General features: G+C 44.5%; 1 protein-coding gene across 4 annotated transcripts in view; it reads right to left on the bottom strand.

Annotated features, from left to right (window-relative positions):
* LOC144596773 (pleckstrin homology domain-containing family G member 1) overlaps positions 1-11,686 on the bottom strand; it is a 181,164-nt gene extending 169,478 nt beyond the window's left edge. Inside the window, exon 1 of one of the 4 annotated variants that reach the window (XM_078405545.1) lies at positions 11,553-11,686. The gene's annotated coding sequence lies outside the window, so the exon portion shown is untranslated. Of the gene's footprint in view, positions 1-5,120; positions 5,168-8,787; positions 8,818-11,552 lie in introns of those variants that run through there. The other 3 variants (XM_078405543.1, XM_078405544.1, XM_078405546.1) reach the window with 3 other exon arrangements.
* Between the last annotated feature and the right edge of the window lie 7,418 nt (positions 11,687-19,104).

Genomic DNA, 19,104 nt, shown 5'->3' with positions numbered 1-19,104 from the left:
CAAATCTGCTGGAAATCCAAAACAAAAGTAGAAAATGCTGGAAGTGGGGCGGCACGGTGGTGCAGCAGTAGAGTTGCTGCCTTACAACGAATGCAGCGCCAGAGACTCAGCCGTCTGTACAGAGTTAGTACGTTTTCCCTGTGACCTGCGTGGGTTTTCTCCGAGATCTTCGGTTTCCTCCCACACTCCAAAGACGTACAGGTTTGTAGGTTAATTGACTGGGTAAATGTAAAAAAAATTGTCCCTAGTGTTAATGTGCGGGGATCGCTGGGCGGCGCGGACTTGGTGGGCCGAAGGGCCTGTTTCCGCGTTGTATCTCTAAAATCTAAAGAAATACTCAGCAGGTCAGGCTGTATCAGTGGGAAGAGAAACCAAGTTAATATTTCAGTTCGGAGACCCTTTGTTAGAACTGAAAAACCAAGCACAGATTGGTGCTTGGTGCGTGGAGCAGTTGCGTTCAGACCGCAGGGTGGTCCTGAGCTTCCTGTTGCTTGTTTCTCAGCCAATTGTACCGGGCCCTGCAGTTGTACCGGGCCCTGGTGAGACCGCACCTGGAGTACTGTGTGCAGTTTTGGTCTCCAAATTTGAGGAAGGATATTCTTGCTATTGAGGGCGTGCCACGTAGGTTCACTAGGTTAATTCCCGGAATGGCGGGACTGTCGTATGTTGAAAGGCTGGAGCAATTAGGCTTGTATACACTGGAATTTAGAAGGATGAGGGGGGATCTTATTGAAACATATAAGATAATTAGGGGATTGAACACATTAGAGGCAGGAAACATGTTCCCAATGTTGGGGGAGTCCTGAACAAGGGGCCACAGTTTAAGAATAAGGGGTAGGCCATTTAGAACGGAGATGAGGAAGAACTTTTTCAGTCAGAGAGTGGTGAAGGTGTGGAATTCTCTGCCTCAGAAGGCAGTGGAGGCCAGTTCGTTGGATGCTTTCAAGAGAGAGCTGGATAGAGCTCTTAAGGATAGCGGAGTGAGGGGGTATGGGGAGAAGGCAGGAACGGGGTACTGATTGAGAGTGATCAGCCATGATCGCATTGAATGGCGGTGCTGGCTCAAAGGGCTGAATGGCCTACTCCTGCACCTATTGTCTATTGTCTATTGCCACTTGAATTCTCCATCCCATTCCCACTCTGACCTCTTGCTCTACATCACACAGCTCCCACACTCTTTTGTCTGGGCTCTTTATATCTATTTTCACCCTTTTTTTAATTGCTTCCATTCACTCATTGCTCTGATGCAGGATTCTTGAGCTGAAATGCTGATAATTCCTCCCCCCCCCCCCCCCCCCCCACCAACCCCCACCCCGCACAGATGTTGCTCATCCCACTGAGGTCCTCCGGCAATTTGCCTTTCGCCCCATTTACTCATCGATTGGCTAAACTTGTTCATAACTAATCTCCATGTTCACATAAGTTTACCCCCATCAGAGAATTCCCCCTTTCCCACCCTTCCTGCAGTTTTGCAGAAGATAGACACAAAGTGCGAGAGTAACTCAGCAGGTCAGGCAGCATCGCTGGAGAAACCTTCAGGTCTGAAGAAGGGTCCCGACCAGAAATATCACCCATCCTTTTCCTCCAGAGATGCTGCCTGACCCACTGAGTTACTCCAGCACTTTGTGTCTATCTTCGGTAGAAACCAGCATCTGCATTTTCTGTCTACACTGCAGCTTTGCAGTTCTGATGAAGGGTCTCCGACCTTAAATGTTAGCTCCGTTTCTCTTCCCACATGTGGCCTGATCTGCTGAATATTTCCAACATTCTGTTTTTGATGTAAATCAACACCATTTGTGAGATTCAGCTGTGTACAGTTGCGGCTGTATCCCCCTGCAATATCACAGAGATCAACTTCAGATATATTTATCATATCATATATATACAGCCGGAAACAGGCCTTTTCGGCCCTCCAAGTCCGTGCCGCCCAGCGATCCCCGGAAAGAACTGCAGATGCTGGTTTAAATTGAAGGTAGACACAAAATGCTGGAGTCACTCAGCGGGACAGGCAACATCTCTGAAGAGAAGGAATGGGTGACGTTTCGGGTCGAGACCCTTCTTCAGACTGATATCAGGGGAGAGGGCAGGACAAAGATCGAATGTAGTCAGAGACAGTAAGACTAATGCGAGAACTGGGAAGGGGGAGGGGATAGAGAGGGAAAGCAAGGGCTATCTGGTTAGAGGTCAATGTTCATACCACTGGGGTGTAAACTACACAAGCAAAATTTAAATACATTTTAATTGGCTTTAAAGCAGTTTGAAACACTCTTGAGACCAAGAAGGATACTCAGTACATACAAAGTCTTCATTTGTTTATCTTCCTCTCATTTATTATATTTTCTCTCTGTTTCCCCCATCCCCAATAGGCATGGGGAACACTATCCTTAAAGTACAATGGGATAATGATGTGCGGTATTATTGTTGGAATACAGTGCCTGTAAACACAGTTCCTGTAGACTCGTCCCCCTGAAATAAAGACTTGCTCCTGGAAGATGCCAGGGCTAATATTCAAGAGAAATAACCAATCATGCATTGCTTAACCAGAAACAAGCAAAATTTATTCCAGTAGGCCAAAGTCTAAGAATAAAGACTGAGTGTACCTTAAAACTGAGGTGAGAAAAAAAACCTTTTTCACCCAGAGAGTTGTGAATTTGTGGAATTCTCTGCTACAGAAGGCAGTGGAGATCAATTCACTGGATGGATTTTAAATAGTTTGATAGTGCTGTAGGAGCTAGCAGAATCAAGGAATATGGGGAGAGGTCAAGCAAGGGTTACTGATTTTGGCCATGATCACAATGAATGGCCTCCTCCTGCACCTATTTTCTATGTTTCTAGTAACTACAGATGGTGGAATCACGAGCAAAAAACAAGGTGCTGGAGGAACCCACCAGATCAGGTGGCATCTGGGAAGGGAAAGGACAGGCGGCGTCTCATGTTCGGATTCTTCAGACTGATGGGGTGGGGGGGGGGAACTGGAAAAGAGAGGTGGAGGTGAGGCAAACCCTGGCACATTGGGGATACAGGCAAAGGAGCAGGTGATTGGAAGAGGGGCAGAGTAAGTTACAAAGGCTAAAAGTGGAAAGGCGTCAAAAGGGTGTCATACGAGAGGTGACATGTAAAGCTGGAGGGAGGGATAGGGGTGAAAGAGGACAGATAGGAGTGGAAAGAGAGGGAGGGGGAAATGAGGAGGTAGGGGATGAGCATACGAAGGAGGGGGAAAAGTGTAGCGTGACTAAAATTTAGTTTAGTTTAGAGGTTCAGTGCGGAAACAGGCCCTTCGGCCCACCGATAAGCACCCACCAGCGATCCCCGCACACTAACACTATCCCACACACACCAAGGACAATTTACATTTATACCAAGCCAATTAGCCTACAAACTTGTACATCTTTGGAGTGGAGATGGTGGGAGAAATGTGTACGCACCTTGGTGGGGGGTGGGCAGATTTATTTCAAAGCTTGGCATCAGTTTCCAGAGTAGCAAAACCCAATTCTTCAAATTCTTTTACTTCACAGCAGCCTTCATCTGCGTTCTCCTACTTGCCCAGCCTCCCTCACACACACAGACACACACAAACACCGCTCAACATCGGGAACGGGGCTGCCCAGGTGGAGCGGTGGTTTAATTTCTGACTCTTATCCAGTTCAGAGAAAAAGAACATTCGGATTAAATGCTACCAAGTAAAATAATTCACAGAACTTCACGGAAAGGAACATAGGCTTGGATCAAATAATTGGGAGCTTATCACTGGAACCCCCATGGGGATCAGAGGCAGAAATCCTTGGTTTGTGATTACATAGCTGTTTAGGAATTTATAGGCTGAATCTGTAGACAGCGAGAAAACAAAATACTCCTGACCTGGGGAATCATTTTCAGACAGATTACCCTCAGAGATCACCTACCATTTGTGTAACTTGATACTGAAAGGAAAATAATCAAATCTTGATGTTTCATACGGGAAACATGAAAGACTTTTTTAAAATTTTAAATTTGACTTCTGTGGGCTATTTATTTGAAGTGCATTCACTGTTGGAGGAAATGTGGCAACCAGCCTGGGACTGCATGCTCACACAAACATCATTCCGGTAATTTGTCTGAATAATTTCAGTTGAGGGATCAACATTGACCAGAAGTTTAGTGTTTAGTTTAAAGATACAGCATGGAAACAGGCTCTTTGGCCCACCGAGTCCACCATACATCGATCACCCATACATTTGTTCTATCATAGCGTGGAAAACAGGCCCTTCGGTCCAATTTCTACACACTATCCGACACACCAAGGACAAGTTACAGAAGCTAATTAACCTACAACCCTGTGCGTCTTTGAAATGTGGGAGAAAACCAGAGCATGCTGAGAAAACCCAAGTGGTCACGGGAGGAACGTACAATCTCTGACGCTGTAAGGTAGTAACTGTACCGCTGCACAACTGTGCTGTTCCCCCACGCAGAAGGCAAGGAGAAATGCTACCCCCCCCGTGCCACTATACCAAATACACCAAAGTTAATTTCCAGCAATATGACTCACAGAACCATGGTTTAATGGCTCATCATAAAGTTATACCCTCCGACATTGCAGCACTCCCTCAGAGCAGCACTGGAAATGGAAGTCCAGATTTGGTGTTCTTATTGGAAGATGGAGTTATGGGGAGATACATTTAAGCAAGCCTATCCCCCCCCCCCCCCTCTCCATCGAGTCTGTCCTGGCCATCAACCATTATCTTATACTAATCCTTCTCTAATACCATTTTATTCTCCCCATATTTCCATCAATTCCTCCCAGATTCTACCACTCACCTGCACTCCAAGGACCATTTACAGTCCAAAAATCAAACTGCTGGAGCAACTCAGCAGGTCAGGCAGAATTTTTGGTGGGTAAAATTTGGAGGGACTGAATGGCCTAATTCTGCTCCTCTGTCTTATGGAAATGGACAGATGACATTTTAGACTCAGACTTTTCTTCAGACTCATCAGTTCCAAGAAGGGTCTGTCCATTTTCCTCCAACAATTCTGCCCGACCCATTGAGTTCCTCTGGCAGTTTATTTTTGCTCCAAGATTCCAGCATCTGCAGTTTCTTGTGTCTCTGTGTAAACCAGTTACGGAGGCCAATTAACCTACCAACCTGCACATTGTTGGTACGTATTTCTCCGTGTTCTGGTCAACAATGAATCCTCAACCAAGATCATTGGATTAAATAGCAAGTCACTGATCTCATTCACTGGTTGCGAAACCTTGGCAGCTGCTACATTACAACAGGGACTACAATGGAAAAGTGTATCACTAGCTGTGGTGTTCTTTGGTGTATTGCACAGGCACAACAACAAGTGTCTAAATACAAATCCGTTCTTTCGTCACGATGAAGATAATGTCTCAAATTTGATGTAATTGTGACCCTCATGTTATTTACAAAACCGACAGACACAAAAGAGTTTGGTACATAGCTTGGTTTTAGTTTAGTTTATTGTCACGTGTCCCGAGGTACAGTGAAAAGCTTTTTGTTGTGTGCTAGCCAGTCAGCAGAAAGTCTATATCTAATTACAATTGAGCTGTCCACAGTGTACAGATATAGGATAAAAGGAATAATGTATAGTACAAGATAAAGACCAGTAAAGTCCGATTAAAGATAGTCCGAGGGTGTCCAATGAGGTAGATAGTAGCTCAGGACCGCACTCTAGTCATTGATAGGATGGTTCACTTGCCTGATGACAGCTGGGAAGAAACTGTCCCTGAATCTGGAAATATGAATTTTCACACTTACTGCATATACCTCTTGCCTGATGGGAGAGGAGAGAAGAGAGAGTGACCGGGGCGAGACTCATCTTTGATTTTGCTGGTGGCATTGCCGAGACTGTGAAGTGTACATGGAGTGTATATGAAGATTGATGTTTGAACTGAATGAGAATGGATCTCACATTCCTTCTCTTGGCCATTTTTCAATAAGGAAAGTATGGGAGGGCTCAGTGGGTATAATGTAGAAGCCCAATGCTTTAACATTCTTCAGAGATCACCTGAATGGGAATCAGCCCACCCCTGGCCACCACCATGTCATTGTCTGGTGACTTTCCAGGGTGAGCCTGGACTAGTTTGGAGAAAAAAAATAATCCAAATCATTGAAATAAATTATTTTTGCTGAAAATATCTGTACTTTCATGAGAGAAACATTGTTGTTTTTACCATAATCCCAAAGGTAATCAATGCGTAGCAGAAAACCCATTGCCTTTGTTGTGGTGTGGGAGGATGGGACACGTGTGGTCATGTAATGTTCTTATCCATGAACACCTTCAAGACCATCCTTGAACTCAGCCCTTCGACCATGCTTTTGGTCACCTGCTCTAATAACACATGATTTGATGTCAAAACTTTGTCTGTTGAGATCCTGTTATGTGCTGCAAGCCTTTTTGTTCTGTTAAACAGATTATACAAGTGCCATTTGTTCCACAATACCTGGCGGCAAGCCAGCTGTCGCCGAGAAATTTCTATCTGTAAAAAAATTCTGGGACGCTAGGGTTCATTGAAGACTCCTCACGATCATGCCCGCGACACCCCGGCGACAGCCTAGTCGCCGGCACTCGCCTTAAAATCGCCTAAGTGGGGACAATAGACAATAGGTGCAGGAGTAGGCCATTCAGCCCTTCGAGCCAGCACCGCCATTCAATGCGATCATGGCTGATCACTCTCAATCAGTACCCCGTTCCTGCATTCTCCCCATACCCCCTCACTCCGCTATCCTTAAGAGCTCTATCCAGCTCTCTCTTGAAAGCATCCAACGAACTGGCCTCCACTGCCTTCTGAGGCAGAGAATTCCACACCTTCACCACTCTCTGACTGAAAAAGTTCTTCCTCATCTCCGTTCTAAATGGCCTACCCCTTATTCTTAAACTGTGGCCCCTTGTTCTGGACTCCCCCAACATTGGGAACATGTATCCTGCCTCTAATGTGTCCAATCCCCTAATTATCTTATATGTTTCAATAAGATCCCCCCTCATCCTTCTAAATTCCAGTGTATACAAGCCTAATTGCTCCAGCCTTTCAACATACGACAGTCCCGCCATTCCGGGAATTAACCTAGTGAACCTACGCTGCACGCCCTCAATAGCAAGAATATCCTTCCTCAAATTTGAAGACCAAAACTGCACACTGTACTCCAGGTGCGGTCTCACCAGGGCCCGGTACAACTGTAGAAGGACCTCTTTGCTCCTATACTCAACTCCTCTTGTTACGAAGGCCAACATTCCATTGGCTTTCTTCACTGCCTGCTGTACCTGCATGCTTCCTTTCAGTGACTGATGCACTAGGACACCCAGATCTCGTTGAACATCCCCTCTTCCTAACTTGACACCAGAAGGCCCTTTAGTGCATTAATATAGCTCTAAGCTTTGAACTTCACAAAATACTTTGTGAAGTTCAATGAAACAACAGGGAGTGGTTATCCTTGAAATATAGCGGCAGGTTTGCATGGGGACATCTTCACAAAAAGCAAAGCGATACTGAGCTATTGGTCAGATCTTTGTGATCAGGTCATTATCATTTTGCTTTTTGTTGGAGTGTTCTATGAAGAAACCAATTTTGATGGTGTCAAATTATTGTGGGCCATTAGTAATAACTTCCAGCTCACTTCAAAATACTAAAGAAGCAGTATTAAAGCTTGATCTAACATTTCATCCAAAAGACATTGACAGTTTGGCAGTTTGTCTCTGGAGGAGCTTCAATGACTTGAAGCCACAAGACTCAGAGTCTCCAGCGAGTACTGCCAATATAGTTTTTGTGCGCATACTTAAAGCACCTTTAATATAGGAAAACATTCCAATACCCTTTGCATGAGACAAAAAAAAGGCAACCAGCCATAGAATTAGCTATTAGGACAGATAACCAAACGTGTGGTCAAAGAGGTTGGTGCACAATTGCCAAAGGCAGATCGGAAGTGAAATGACAAATGTGGGCAAAATGGAGAGCTCTTTGGGGAACTGCAGGACTGGAAACATTATGTGATGAGATGAGGGGGAGACTCAAAGGTGTTGGTGTTCAGGGTAGCTTGGATGTCTTAATGCATGGATCTCCTAACATGCCAGGTAATACAAGTAATTGGGAAGTCACACAACATTACTCTTGAGTACAAGAATACAGATGCCTAGCTTCAATTCCAAAGAACTCATGTTGAGATTGCACCTGGGATATGAAATATACAGGTCTGGTCTCTCAACCAAAGCATGGAGTGAGTATTACATGAAGAGAGATTAATTGGACTGGGTCAAGGCTCTTTTGAGAAGAGTGTGGTGATCTTGAGGCACAGAAAGTTTCTTATGGGGCTTGATGGGGTGAGGGGAAGGTAGATGTCTCAAGAAGGGTCTCCACCCATTCCTTCACCCCAGAGATGTTGCCTGTCCTGCTGAGTTACTCCAGATTCTTGTGTCTATCTTAGATGTTTACCTGTCTGGGATGTACAGAAACAGGGATCACAGTCTCAAAACAACAGGTCAGTCATTCAGTACAGAGAGGAGACAATTTTCACCCAGAGGATGGTAAATATTTGGGTTTCTTTATCCTTGGAGGGTCAGTTGCTGACTATATTCAAGACAGAAATTTACATATTAAGTGAAGCAATGGATATAGGGTTAATGGCTAGAGGGAAAGTGAGATAAAAGATTAGCTGTGATTGTATTGCAGTCATAGAGTTACACAGAGATACAACACGGGAAGAGGCCAATTATTCCAACGACTCTGTGCCAAACAGCGTACCCATTTACCCTAACCCTACCCTAAACCATTTTATTTCCCACTGTATCCAATACCTGAATGGGCTACTTCTGCTTGTATTCCTTACGTTGTATGACCATAAGGGATCCAACTGTGAAACACCAAGTGTGGAACAGGAATCAATGCAGGTCAGCAAGGGTGACAATGTGAGTGTGGAATGGGTAATGGGCATCATGTGGGAGGAGGAGCAGCAGAATGTTGGATGTGCTGAAGTGCAGGACGGATGGTGTAGGACACTAGAACATCACACCTAGATATAAAAGAAGCAAAAGGTTGTTTAGAGTTGTGGCTTTGCTTCACAATGGTTGTGAACGATTGCAGCAGGGTCTGGATCAATTGGCCAGATGGGCGAAGGAATGGTTGATGGACTTTAATACAGAGAAGTGTGAGGTGTTGCATTTTGGGGCGTCGAACAAGGGCAGGACCAACACAGTAAATGGCAGGCCTCTGGGTAGTGTTGTAAAGCAGAGGAATCTAGGAGTACAGGTGCATGGTTCCTTGAAGGTCAAGTCGCAGGTAGATAAGGTGGTCAAAAAGGCTTTAGACACTTTGGCCTTCATCAGTCAGCGTATTGAGTATAGCAGTGGAGAGGTCATGTTGCGGTTGTACAAGATGTGGGTGAGACTGCATTTAGAATATTGTGTTCAGTTTTGGGCACCATGTTATAAGAAAGATATTGTTAAGCTTGAAAGGGTTCAGAAAAGAGTTATGAGGATGTTGCCAGGACTAGAGGGTGTGAGCTTTCGGGAGAGGTTGAGTAGGTTGGGTCTCTATTCCACGGAGTGCAGGAGGATGAGGGGGGATCTTATAGAGGTGTACAAAATCATGAGAGGAATAGATCAGGTAAATGCACAAAGTCTCTTGCCCAGAGTCAGGGAATCGAGGATCAGAGGACATAGGTTCAAGATGAAGGGGAAAAGATTTAACTTTTTCACACAAAGGATGGTGGGTGTATGGAACAAGCTGCCAGAGGAGGTAGTTGAGGGTTGGACTATACCATCGTTTAAGAAACTGTTAGACAGGTACATGGAAAGGACAAGTTTGGAGGGAAATGGACCAAGCACAGGCAAGTGGGACTAGTGTAGCTGGGGCATTGTTGGCCAGTGTGGGGAAGTTGGGCCGAAGGGCCTGTTTCTACACTGTATCACTCTATGACTCTCTCTATGACACTATGAAGAGGGGTATGAAGATTGTAGTTTTTTTGTAGGAAGGAGACTTTTGCAAAAACTATAAATGACAATCGAATCATGGCCAGACTATTCTTTTTTTTTTTAATAGACACAAAGTGCTGGATTAACTCAGCGAATCAGGCAGCATCTCTGGAGAACATGGATAGTGATGTTTTTGGTCGTGACCCTCCTTCAGACTGATTGGGGGTGGGGGGGGCTGGAGGATCAACACCTCATATTTAGCTTGGATAGCTTACAAACCAACAGTATTTACATTGAGTTCTCCAATTTTAGGTAACTATATAACGCCCTCCTCCCTTCTCCCCCCACATACCCCCCTTCCGCTCCCCCACCCACCCCCACACTCCCCCGTACCCCACCTGGACTTGCACCTATTTCTGTCCTCCCACCTATATTCCTTCTGCAATCTTCAGTTAGCTTTAATCTTTTGTCTCACAGCTTGTCTTTGCATCTCTGGCTTTTGTCCAACCATTTGCCTATCATAAAACTTCCTTCACCTGTGTCAACCTACTACCTGCTAGACTTTGTACTGCCTCTCCTCTCTTCCAGCTTTCCTTCCCACCCCCACCTTACAATCAGTCTGAAGAAGGATCCCGACCCAAAACATCACCTGTCCTTGTTCTCCAGAGATGCTACCTGACCCGCTGAGTTACTCCACCACTTTATGTCGTTTTTTTTGGTAAACCGGCAGCTGCAATTCCTTGCTCCTATAATCCTTTTTTTATACAGGCTACTGAGTTACAAATATTAGCTAAGACCGCAGATAACCGCTTTTTTTTGTATCAACTTTACCTGTTGCCATGGGATTAGTTTTGTCCAATCTAGGCACATGAGGCGAGGTAAGAGTTTAAGGTTTCACCTGAGAGTCACCCGGAGGATTTGTTCGTCTAAATTCTGAACTCAAGCGTCTGCAGTAGAATTTGAACCCACAACTTTCTGAGACCCAAGACTGAGACCAACTGAGCCCACAGCACAAAACCTACTTCAAATAAAACTTTCTGAATCTGATCTGGAAGACCCTCTGAACAATGAAAATGAGGAAATCAATGAAGTTTTAAAAAAAATGCATTTAAATTGCTCAGCAGTTTCTTGAAGCCTAGCTAACCCAAAATGAAGTGATAACTGCAATTGGTCTGGGGCTCCAAACTTTATCATTCAAGCGACGCACTTGAACCGTTTTACAGCTGGTTCAACTTGCTTCTGGGCACCGACAAATCCCAGGCTCGGCTTCTGAAAAGCGAGTCGTGCTAAAACCGTCAACGCGCAGTGTCTTCAACATGAAAGACGTTCATTTAACACATCCGCTGACCTGCTGGGAGATGTCTGCCGCCCTCTCAGAAAAGAAATCACCGCTTGTAAGCACAGACATCAAGCGAAGCTCCCCACCGACCACGACCCCCCCCCCCCCCAAAACCCCCAAAACCCCCAACCAGCGAGTGCACCAACTCCCAAGATAGGAAAAGCTTCCCTGTTACTGCTGAGAGTGCACTTCTCCGCTCAGCGCTCGCCCCTTGCAAAATGCTTCACGCGTGTGGCAAGTTTCACATTCTGCCTTGGTTGGTTTGACGAGCGGCCGCCGTGAGAAGGGAAAAAAATCGCTGCGAACTTACCCAGCTCTTTAAACTCCGTGCAAAGCCTCCGTCCCGTGCTCCTGCAGACGGTTAACAATGAGGTACTTCTGAATGGTGGGAGAGCAGAGTCCCAACACACCGTGCATACATACCCTCCAGTCTACTGACGCCACTCCCTAGCTACAGCACAGCCTTTGGCCAGAAAGGGCTTGGATTGGCCTTCAGCCAGCCGCACAGCTGAGTCTGAGTTGCAGTCACATCACCACAATGCTGCAATGAGCATGATTGTCCCTGGGTCCTGAACACTTTCTTTTCTCCACAACTATTTCCTGAGACCAGGAAATCTATATATATAATATATATATATATATATATTTTAAAATACATCAGCAGAAGAGTCTTTGGACCCTGGAATCTCAACCAGTTGTGCCTATTGTATCGGAATCACTGTGTTCTCTTTAAGTTGCTCCATTTACGGGCTCTCACCCTGCTTGCGAGCAGAAGTAGCCGAACAAGGCTACCCCAGGTTACCTCTGAAGGCTGCAGCGCCATTGCAAAGCACTAGAAGGCGCAAGTGAGCAGCTGGAGCTCCCCGACAGCGAGAAGCTGTCAACATTTCAGATAGCGGACTGCAAAGGGTCTTGATCTGGTGCCAACCAGAAGCAAGGAGGCTAAAGAAACATGTGAGAAGGAAAAAAATCGCTGCGAATGCATGTTTACTCGGCGAACACTTCTTCGAGAGGAAGTAAACGCTGTGTTAATAAAATACTTGCATTTATAAAAGTGCCTTTCACAAAGGAACATGACCTCATATTCTACTTGGGGAGCTTACTACCCAACATTGAATTCTTCAATTTTAGGTAACTACACAACCCCTCCCCCCCCTTCCCCGACCCACTCTCTCCCCTGTGTCCCACCTGGACTCGCAGCTATTTCTCCCCTTTCACCTACATACCTCTCTCTAGCTTCACAATTAGTAACTCTTCGATCCTTTTGTTTCACACCTTCTGTCTTTTTATCTCTGGCCTTTGTCCAACCATCTGCAGATCAAATAACTCCTCACCTATTACCCGCCAGGCTTTGTCCTGCGAGCTTTCTTCCCCAAAACAAGTCTGAGGAAGGATCTCGACCTGAACATACATTGCCTATCGTGTTAATTTCTCACTTGCACGAGATATGAACTGGAAGTGTTAATCTTACTCGTAGCTTAACAACAACAAATAGGTATACAACAAAATAATCAGTTATTCTAAGTAAACTGGATCATGACTTCAGCACTTTGGAGTGCAAGATCCAAGTGCATAGAACACCTTACTAGTGTGGAGAGTGGTGGTGATTCAATGCTGAGTTTGGGATATGATGCAGGGTGGTTCAAGAACATGGTGGTTAATGGGAAGTAGCCCAGAGTTCAATCGATCACCTGTTCACACCAGTTCTATGTTATCCCACTTTGCGCATAACGAGATCCCACAAAACTGCAGGGAACTTATTATTAAATTCATGAATGGTGGATGAAAGATAAATGTTGGCCAGGAAACTGACTTTGTTTTACTCAGAGTTCAATGTCTCAATTATCTCTGCAATGCAGAAGGATGAGGGGGGATCTTATTGAAACATATAAGATAATTAGGGGATTGGACACATTAGAGGCAGATAACATGTTCCCAATGTTGGGGGAGTCCAGAACAAGGGGCCACAGTTTGAGAATAAGGGGTAGGCCATTTAGAACGGAGATGAGGAAGAACTTTTTCAGTCAGAGGGTGGTGAAGGTGTGGAATTATCTGCCTCAGAAGGCAGTGGAGGCCAGTTCGTTGGATGCTTTCAAGAGAGAGCTGGATAGAGCTCTTAAGGATAGCGGAGTGAGGGGGTATGGGGAGAAGGCAGGAACGGGGTACTGATTGATAGTGATCAGCCATGATCGCATTGAATGGCGGTGCTGGCTCGAAGGGCTGAATGGCCTACTCCTGCACCTATTGTCTATTGTCTATTGTCTATTGTCACTCCTTCACTTCCGCAAGGAGGAGAAATCATAGATTCAGCACTTTGACCTCTGGAGTGGAATTGGGCCTGATAGTCTTTGGATTTATGTTGACACAAGGAACTGCAGATGCTGGTTTACAAAAAGGACACAAAGTGTGCTGGAGTAACTCAGCAGATTAGGCAGCATCTCTGGAGAACATTTCAGGTTGAGACCCTCATTCAGAATCCAAATGTCACCTATCCATGTTTTTCACTTGGGTGGCCTACAACCGTGGTACGAACATTGAATTCTCTAATTTAAAGTAACTTCTCCTTACACTTCCCTCCCCTCCCCCTCACCCTCTTATCCACCTTGTGTAAGAAAATTGTCTTCTCATTGACTTCTCCAACTTTAGATAGTTCCTCTGTCCCTCTCTTCCCCTTCCCCTTCCCAGATCTCCCACTGTCTTCCTGTCTCCACCTATATCCTTCCTTTGTCCCGCCCCCCTGACATCAGTCTGAAGAAGGGTCTTGACTAGAAACGTCGCCCATTCCTTCTCTCCTGAGATGCTGCCTGACCTGCTGAGTTACTCCAGCATTTTGTGAATAAATACCTTTATCCACCTTGGTCGTTTTAGCAGTTCCACAGTTCTCCACATTGCAAGCCTCTTGAGATCACACCTTCTCCAGACTACAATGGACGTACGGCACTGCCTCGCCTGTGGTCATTTGTGGCTGGCCTTGATTGATCCTGGTCTTTTCTCACCTCCAGCTCTTCACCTCCACCCCCTACTTTCAGTCTGAAGAGGAGTCCCAACCCAAAACATCACCCATCCTTATTCTCCAGAGATGCTGCCTGACCCACTGAGTTTCTCCTGCACTGTTTCTTTTTTTGGACTTATGCCGTTCAGTTTCAAACAGGTAGAGGTACAGTCCTTCGTAGCTATTCCACACCATAACCTTCACAAAATGTAAATCACTGCACTAATTTAGTTTTTCTAATTAGTTCTTGTGCTTGAGAATACTTTCAATTTTTGAAAGGTAATTGATAGTAAAATTGCACTACAGTGACCAAATTTAGGATTTTACGGTCCAATTCACAGTCCTGTAATTTAACAGGTAGCAGAGGGACTTCTGCGGAGGTGACTCACAGGATAACACAGCACATCATTGTTTGGTGGTCATTGCCCAATTATGGAAATGCCTCTTCCTTAAATGTGTTCTAAACTAAAGAATGCAACCTATAGAGAATCACATCCGACAGAGAATAAAGACTTACACAAATTTTCCAAATGCTTGAAGTATCAGTAATGCCAAAGTGCCATTGATGATCAGGAACAGAAACAGGAACAGGAACAGGAACACACCATCGGTCTCTTGGACCTTAGCCACCTCCCCCATGAGGTCATGGTTGATTTATACTTCAGTTGTGCTTCCTAGTCTTTAAAAAAAAAAAAATCCTTGATACCCTAACCTAACAAACATCTCAATCTTGATAGCTCCAATTACCTATCAACATCCATGGCCTTTTAGGGAAGAATTCCACATTTTCAGTAACCTTTTTCTGAAAGGACTGGCTCTAATTTTAGGATCGTGACATCTTGCCCTGGATATTTCCCCACGAGAGAAAATAATTCCGCTGCACTTCCCCTGATCAATCTTTTTATAATTTTGAGCACCAAAATCATATTCCTCCTTGACCTTATAAACTCATGGGAATAAATTCCACGCTTATGGTATCTCTATTCACAACTTAACCCTTTGAGTCCTGATATCAGTCCAGGAATCATTATTGCACTTCCGAAGACCAATATATCCTTCCTGAAAAAAAGGACAGAATACTGGTGTAACAGCAGGTCAGTCAGCATCCCAGGAGAACACAGACAGGCAAATTTTGGGTCGGGACCCATCAAAGAGTCCCAACCCGAAACGTCACCTGTCCATGTTCTCCAGGGATGCTGCCTGACCTGCTGAATTTCTCCAGCACTTTGTGCCTTTTTTTGTAAACCAGCACCTGCAGTTCCTTGTTTTCATTTCTATTCTCTTCCTGAGTTGTGGTATGCAGAGCTGAATACAGAATCCAAATCACACCGTGGAACTGAAGTATCACTTTCTTGTGCCTTCCCATTCCCTTACTTAAATTTCAGTGGCCTTCACAGTGACAGTTCCACCTAATACATCCATGCTGACCAAGATGCCCCATCTAAGCCAGTCCTATTTACCCCCGTTTGGCCCATACCCCTCAAAACCTTTCCTATCTATGTACCTGTCCAAGTGTCTTTTAAATGCTTTTATAGTACTTGTCCCAACTACCTCCTTTGCCAGCTCATTCTGTATACCACCACCCTCTGTGTGAAAAAGTTTCCCCTCAGGTTCATATTAAATCTTGCCCCTCTCACCTCTCCATCTCCAATCTTATTGTCAACAACCCCACACTTACCTCCTCTGAGACACAAGTAGCACATAGTTAGATTTAGCTCTTAGGGCTAAAGGAGTCAAGGGATATGGGGAAAAAGCAGGAACGGGGTACTGATTTTAGATAATCAGCCATGATCATATGGAATAGCAGTGCTGGCTCGAAGGGCCGAATGGCCTACTCCTGCACCTATGTTTCTATGCCCTGGGAGCTGCAGCATTTCAACCAGTTCCCATGACCGAGAGAACTGACTCCTGGCACTGCCGGTGCAGCAATGATGGATCGTTGTGCTGTTGGGAATGTCATAATTGTGGAGCAGTCATTTTGTGAAGTGTGAAATGTTAAATTTAAAATCTGTTATCTTGTCCCACACATCATGATCATTCACGAATGGTTGATACCATTGTTGCTCTTTGCTCGCCAGTGCATGTTATGAATGCCCAGTATAAGGTGATTGGGAAGAACATGAAGCCCAGAGACTTCTCAACAATTATAGACTTGTCAATTATAGATTCATCTTCGGCTCATCAATGACTTGATACATACCAACAACGAAAAATAAAATGAAACTCTCTTACTATATTGTGGAATAAGATTAGGAAGAAAATATTTTTTAAAATCTATTATTTAGAGTGCAGCTTTTTGAAAGAGAAGCCCTTTCTTAGTTTCCCCATAGACTTAAAGATCTTTTACTTTCCAACTAAATATGCAATCCCTTTTGAACATGACAAACACTTTTTCTGCCAATACATTCCAAACTGTATCATCTCATAGAAAATAGGACACTGTGTGCTGTTATATAAATCTGGCATGGCAGGTGATTCAGTTGTGCAGCACAGTGGTGCATTAGTCAAGCCTCTGTCCCACAGCAGCAGAGACGTGGGTTCAAGCCTAATCTTGGGTGCCGCCTGTGTGGAGCTTGCACACGTTCCCTGCTACTGTGTAGATTTTCTCTGGGTGCTTCAGTTTCCTCTCACATCCCAAAGGTGAGTGGGTTGGTAGGTTAATTAACCACTGTAAATTGTCTACCGTGTAGGTGAGTGGTAGAGTTAGTAGGAATATGGCGAGAATAAATTGGAATTAGTGTAGGAGTTGTGTAAATGGTGCTTGATAATTGATGCCAACTCATTGGGCTCAAGGGCTAGTTTCCATGCTGTATTGCTCTACGATTCTTTGAGAATCTGCTTCGTGTTTAAGGTAAATTCACGATGGTTGAAATGGATAATAACCGGAGCAATTACAACACAGGCAATTGTTGTCTGCTTTGAGGATGAGAAAGCCAACTTGTCCAGGATGTTGCTGGCATGCACTGTATACTTTGATGGATTGTCCCCAAATTTATATATTACGTAGCATTTTGCACATGAGTTTTAGTCATCGTACACCAGCAGTAGAGAGTGAGTCATTTTTAGTTCCAATGACCACCCATCCCACTGAACAAAATTCCAGCCAAATCGCTGCTGCTTGAATCAAGTATGCCTGTCAACCTTGCCTTGACAAAGTGCTGAAGGATGTGCACAGGGCCACGTGTATTAAGGGAACTGGAAAAGCTGCATCCTAGTAATGCCCCTGGGACAATGAAGCAGCAACTGTACCGGAATATGCTCATGTAACAAACTTCCCAGCTCCTGGACTGCAGCTAAAAGCAGGATTTCTCCGAAGTTTTTAACCTATTAAGAGATGGAATATGGACTGTCAGAAGTTTACATTTTCCAGATTTATGAACGAAATGCTTGGAAATTGGACCATGTTCTGTGTCTGTGAGCTACTTGGACATTGCAATGATCCTAAGACCCACCTTGTGCCTACAATGCACCTCATAATTTGATGGAATCATTGGAGTCTCCTGCTACAATTTCAAACCCAAGATCTTTCAATTATAATTTCAACAATGAGGTACTTCTGCAAGAAACTCAAATGTCAGTGATGGGTCACTTGTTGCTCCCCTGGCTTTGCAGATACTATTTTAGCAGGTACTATTGCAACATTTTGCAGATACTATGGCAACATTTCGCAGATACAATCGCAACATTTTTCAGATACTATCGCAACGTTTAGCAGGTACTATCATGACATTTTGCATACACTATCGCAACATTTAGCAGGTACTATCGCAACGTTTAGCGGGTACTATCGCAACATTTTGCAGATACTATCGCAACATTTAGCAGGCACTATCGCAACGTTTAGCAGGTACTATCACGACATTTTGCATACACTATCGCAACATTTAGCAGGTACTATCACAACGTTTAGCAGGTACTATCGCAACATTTTGCAGATACTATCGCAACATTTAGCAGGTACTATCGCAACATTTAGCAGGCACTATCGCAATGTTTAAGAAACATTTAGATTGGTACATGACATGTTTAATGGGATATGGGCCAAATGATGGGACTCGTGTAGCTGGAACATGTTGGTCAGTGTGGGAAAGTTGGGCCGAAGTGCCTGTTTCCATTCTCTTTGACTCTAGGTCTCAGGAACAAGGTCCACTCCAGGGACCCGAGCAGATAACCCAAGCTAGAATGAGTACAGTACAGAGAGAGTGTGATACTAGGTAGACACACAATGCTGGAGTAACTCAGCGGGTCATGCAGCATCTCGGGAGAGAAGGAATGGGTGACGTTGTGTTGTGGATGATACAGTAAACCAAAGCTTTGTCTGCCAGTCAGTTGGAGTAAAAGATCCAATGGCACTGTTTCAACAAAGAGGAAGGGAATTATGCTGTGTCCTGGCCAATATTTAATCAACGCAGTTAAACCAGATTGTCTGATCATTATCACATTATCTGTTGGACCTTGCAATGCACAAACTGGCTGCTGTATTTCCAACATTACAATATAAGTAAATACATTTGAAAAATACTTGATACTCAAAAGACTACAGATCCTGTACTCTGGAGCAAACATACAAACAGGAGAAACTTAGCGGGTCAAACAACGTTTATGAAGAGAGAGGATGATGGACATTTCAGATCAAAGCCCTGCATTAACCTGGAGTATCCACCATCCATCTGCGTCTACAGATGCTTTGAGCCCATTGAGACCTGCCAGTAGTTTATTCTTTGAAGAATACAGTATTTCACTGGTTCCGACGCACCTTGGGATATCCTGAGATTGTGGAATTTGTTTGTGTCTTCTTAAATTCTTTCCCACCTCAAAGTAGAGAAGACAACACAAATTTCAAACTAAACCACCATTAAATAATCACAGA

This window comes from Rhinoraja longicauda, chromosome 9, assembly GCF_053455715.1.
Source record: "Rhinoraja longicauda isolate Sanriku21f chromosome 9, sRhiLon1.1, whole genome shotgun sequence".
NCBI lineage: Eukaryota > Metazoa > Chordata > Chondrichthyes > Rajiformes > Arhynchobatidae > Rhinoraja > Rhinoraja longicauda.
The sequence above is the reverse complement of the archived record's forward strand: the minus strand, read 5'-3'. Positions and strand labels throughout refer to the sequence as shown.